This window comes from Tenrec ecaudatus, chromosome 11, assembly GCF_050624435.1.
Source record: "Tenrec ecaudatus isolate mTenEca1 chromosome 11, mTenEca1.hap1, whole genome shotgun sequence".
Lineage (NCBI taxonomy): Eukaryota > Metazoa > Chordata > Mammalia > Afrosoricida > Tenrecidae > Tenrec > Tenrec ecaudatus.
The window spans coordinates 28,944,759-28,950,331 of record NC_134540.1 but is presented as its reverse complement, the minus strand read 5'-3'; positions in this window follow the sequence as shown (position 1 = coordinate 28,950,331).

Genomic DNA, 5,573 nt, shown 5'->3' with positions numbered 1-5,573 from the left:
GTGCCCGGTTGGCTAACGATGGGCTTTGATTCTCCACTATGCTCTCACCCACATTTACAATGATTTGATATTATGTTCCTTGATGCTTCATACCTGATCCCTTCACCAGCTCGTGGTCACACAGGCTGGTGTGTTTCTTCCATGTGGGCTTTGTCGCTTCTGAACTAGATGGCCACTTGTTATTCTTTGAGCCTCCAAGATCCCAGACACTATAACTTTCGATAGCTGGGCACCATCTGCTTTCTTCACCACATTTGCTTATGCACACATTTGTCTTCAGTGATCATATCAGGAGGCTGGGCACCCACTGATATGCTTTTTAGTACTTTGATATCTGATAACTGGTCCCTTCTAAACCTCGTGGTCAGACAGGTTGGTGTGCTTCTTCCATGTGGGCTTTGATGCGTCTCAGCTAGATAGCCGCTTGTTTATCTTCAAGCCTTTTAGACCCCAGACAATGTATCTCTTGATAGCCAAGCACCATCAGCTTTCTTCACCACATTTGCTTATGCACACATTTTTCTTCAGTAATCATGTCAGGAAGGTGTGTATCCTGGAATGCCAGTTTAAAAGAACAATGTATTCTTGCATTGAGTAAGTGCTGAGTAGAGGCCCAATGTCCATCTGCTGCCTTAATACTAAACCTATAAATATATGTGCATAGATCTGTTTCCCCACACCTTACATAAATATATTTACATATGTACATTCCAGTCTTTAGTACTCTGCAAATACCCTTTGTCACCCAGTTCTTTCCTCTATTTCCTTTTACCTTCCTCTTGTCCCACTATCATGCTCATCCTTCATTTGGGTTTCAGTAATTTATCTCACTTACATTGCACTTTCTGAGTCCCTATCAGGCCCCTCACACTCTTCTGGTCACTGAATTTGGATCACTTGTTGCTCCCTTGTCCCTGGGTTGGTCAGCACCTCCTCCTTATCCCATTCTCCCCCTCTCCCTTGTCCCGTTTTTTTCTCCTCCAGACTATTCATCCAGTCTATCTTATCTAGGTATATCTGTAGAGATAATAATATGCACCAAAAATCAAGCCATTCCAAGGTAGGCAATGAATGAGAACACATCGATGACAGCAACAAAGGAAACCAATTACCCATAGAAGAATAAATTAATTAAAAGAAAAATAATTTAAAAAGAAAGAAAAACCTGTAAATAGATCAAGGTCTGATTTTTGGTCTCTAGGCATATCCTCAAGTCAGGTCCAATGGGGTACCATCCTTTGGCCCCAGAGTCTGTCCTTTGTACTCCCTAAGGGGCTCCCTGATCTACTCCCACGGTTGCTCTGCCGCACACTTTTAGTGGTTTGCCACGGTTTCACAGGGTCAGTCTGGGCCATTCCTGACCCTAAGTCTCCAGTGTTGTCCCCCTTAGGACCCTGGACATCAAGGGACAGCATGTCCCATAGTGGGATCAGCAATATTGTCCACTCTGTCCATTGGCTGTTTAGAACAGGAATATCGTCCTCCAGGCTTGATGGGGCAGGATGTGCTCCACTCTCTCTTCTCCCCCCTTCATTTGCTCCCATTTGCTCTGTTCAGACATGCCCCTGTCCCCTAGCTGCAGCTTCAGTGCTGTCCTCTCAAGTAAATTCTTCTGGGGGGAGGAGCAGTTGTGCACGTAGCTGGTATGGGGGCCAAGCCTTCAGGCTCCTCCACTGGCTCCCCACTCCTTGCTGGCACACTGCATTTGTCTGGCACTGGCTTTATAACTAGTCTCTCTTTCCCTGTGGAGACACAAACAATACCCTCCCCTTGGGTATTCCCCCATCACAGTTCTTTTTTTTTTTTTTTGCTTTCCCCTTTCCTCCCTCCACCCCCTTTTTATTTGGCTACCATATGTATCCCTGGATTTGGTCTGGCCCATGCCATCCTACCTGGACCTCACCCCTGGAGTGTTTGTATATAGTAGCTTTTTACCTGTGCCCCTTTTACACTTACCTTTCTGTTCTCTCTCTTTTATATATAAACTTACCTCAGCAGACTCATGTTATACTTGTCCTTTTGTGCTTGGCTTATTTCACTTAGTATAATTTCCTCCATTCTTCCCATACGGCGATATGCTTCATGCGTTCATCACTGCTTTTTAACGGTGCATAGTACTCCATTGTATGTATGTACCACTGTTTTTTAATCTATTCGTCTGTTGGTGGAAATTTGGGTTGTTTCCAACTCTTTGCGATTGTGAAATGTGCCGGAATGAACATTGGAGCACTGATGGCTGGCCATAGTTTGGTTCTTGCCTCTTCTGGGTATATGCCCAGGAGGGGGATTGCTAGTTCATATGGTTAATCAATGTCCATCTGTATGAGAAATCACCAAATCGATTTCCACAGTCGCTGTACATACCTACAGGCCCACCAGCAGAGGATGAGAGTTCCTATCTCACCACAGCCTTTCCAACATTTGTTGCTTTCTGATTTTATGAATTGGGCTATCTTTGAGGGTTTTAAATGGTATCTCATAGTTGTTTTAATTTGCAATTCTCTTATGGCTAATGATCGGGAACATTTTCTCATATGTTTATTGTCATTCGATTTCAGATTCTGTGAAACTTCTATTCAGGTCCTTTGCCCACCTCCTCAATTAGCAATTAGCTTTTCTCTTATTTAAGCTTCCAAAGTATTGTAGATTTTAGTAATAAAGCCTTTGTCTGATGTGTCATTGGTAAAGATGTTTTCCAGTCGGTGGACTCTCTTATTACTCTCTTGGTGAATTCTTTTGATGTACACAGGTGTCTTAACTTCAGTATATCCAACTTGTATATTTGTGACTCCTCTGTATTTGTATCCTTCTCTATTTCTGATAAACTATGTATTCACTGTGCCAAGGTTCTCAGGTTTATCCCAATTCCCTTATTAATGGCCCTAATTGTTTGGAGTTTTATCTCAAGGTCTGTGATCCACCTTGAGTTTATTCTTGTGTATGGAGTGAGGTAAGGGTCTTTCTTGTTTCATTTTTCTACAGGTAGATATCAATTTTTTTCCAGCACCATTTATTGAAGATGGCATCTGTTTCCCATTTAACATGTTTTGGGCGCTTGTCAAAGATCAGTTGCCTGTATGTTGATGTTTTTATTTCTGGGTCTTCAGTTCTTTTCCATTGGTCTAAATATCTGTCATTATGCCAAAACCACACTGTTTTGACTACTCTGGCCATATAATGCAGGCTAAAATCACATATAGCAAGCCCTCCTGCTTTGTCCTTCTTCTTGAGGAGTTATCTTCTAATTCTGGGCTTCTTCCCGCTACATATGAAGTTGGTCATCTGTTTTTCCAATTCTTTGAAGAAGGATGGTGGTATTCGTATTGGGATAGCATTGAACTTATATAGTGCCGTGGGAAGAACTGACATCTTTACTATATTGACTCTGCCAATCTACAAGCATCAGACATTCTTCCATTTGTTGAGGTCACTCATTTCTTGAAGTAGTTTTTTATAATTTTCCTCATACAAATCTTTCATTTTTTTAGTCAAGTATATCCCTAGACATTTCAATTTGTGCCTGGCTACCTTAAAGGGTACTGCCTTCTTAATCATCTCTTCTGTGATCTTGTGTGATGCTTAGAGCAGTCCAACACGCTTTTGTTTGTTGACTTTGTATCCTTCCACTCTACCATATTCCTCGATTGCTTCCAACAGTCCGCTTGTGGAGTTTAAGGGATCTTCAATTTATAGAATGAAAAATTTACCTCTTCCTTTACCTTTAATATATTTCCTTTTCTTTATGTTGTTAGCCAGGACCTCCAGTACGATGTTAAATAAGAATGGAGAAAAGGCACATCCTTGTCTGCTCCCCTTTTTCAGTGCAATTGTTTTCATCCTTTCTTCATTAACTACCAAAGTAGCTGTTGGTTTTTCATACATGGCTTGTATAATATTGAGAAATTTTCCTTCGATTACTATCTTCTTATGTATTTAAACAGGAAAGCATGTTGGATATAGTCAAATGCTTTTTCCACGTCTATCAATATTTTCATGTGGCTTTTATCCTTTTTCCTGCCAATGTGGTGAATAATGCTGATGGTCTTTCGTATGTTGAACCATCCCTGCATCCCTGGTATGAATCCCACTTGGTCATGGTGAATTATTTTTTAATATGCTTTTGTATTCTATTAGCCAGTATTTTATTAAGGATTTTTAATTGGTGTTCATTAGAGATATTGGTCTATAGTTCTCGATTCTTGTGGCATCTCTGCCTGCTTTAGGTATCAAAGTTATACTAGCTTCATAGAACGAGTTTGGGAGTTTTTTTGTCTTTTCCTGTTTTCTGGGAAAGATTGTATAGGATTGGTGTCAGTTTTTCCCTGAATACTTGGTAGAATTCTCCTGTGAAACCAACTGGCCTGGGGGATCTTTTTGTTGGTAACCCCTTGATTTTGTTGTCTACTTCTTCTATTGCTATGGGTCTATTGAGGTTGTTGATATCCATCTGGGATAATCTAGGGAGAGATTGTGTTTCCAAATAAATGCCCATGTCTTACAAATTGTTGAATTCGTTAGAATACAGACCTTCATACTGTGTAATTACCCTTTGAATTCATTGGGGTCCATTGTAATGCCCCTGTTTCATCCCTCATCCTTGCAAATGTTTTTTGTTCCTTCCTTTCTTTGGTTAGGTTTGCCTGAGATCTATCAATTCTGTTAATTCTTTCAAAGAACCAACTTTTAGCAGAATTATTTTTTTCCATAGTTTTCTTGTTTTCCCTCTCCTGTATCTCGGCTCTGATTTTTATTATATCTATCCTCTTGCTATTAGTAGGGTTGTTCTGTTGACTCTGCTCTAATTGGCATAAGTTTTCTGTCAGACTATCATCCATGAGTCCCTCTTGCTGTTTAATGTGTGCATTTATTGCTATCAGCCATCTTCTGATAAATGCCTTTGCTGTATCCCACAGGTTTTGGTACGTCGTATTTTTGTTCTCATTGGTTTCTAGAAATTTCCTGATTTCATCTCTGATCTGGGTCAATACCCACTCCTTTTGCAATAGGAAATTGTTCATCCTCCAATTGTTTACCCTTGTTTTCTTCACTGCCCTTCTGTTAATTCCAGCTTTATGGCACAATGATTGGGGAGAGATGTCTGTATAACCTCTATGTGCTTGAATTTACTAAAGTTCGACTTGTGTCCCAGCATGTGGTCTATTTTAGAAAATGTGTCATGTGGGCTAGAAAAGAATGTGAATTTTTTTGCATGTGGGTGGAAAGCTCTGAAAATATCAAGTCAAGTTGTCCATTTGTACTATTTAGACCTGTAGCCTTCTTGTTTAGTTTCTTTCTCAATGATCTGTCTTTTTTCAGAGAGTGGTGAATTAAAGTCACCAACTATATTTGTTTAGCCTGTGATCTATTTTTTCATCTTTTGAAGTGTTTGATTTATGAATTTCGCAGGTCTCTCATTAGGTACATGTACGTTTATTATGCTCACTGGTTCTTGGCCTATTGTTCTCTTGAATATTATATAGTGCCCCTCTTTGTCTCATATTATGGCCTGTATCTTGAGGTCATTTTGGCCAGATATTAAGATCTCTGCCCCTGATTTTTTTTTTGCATTAACA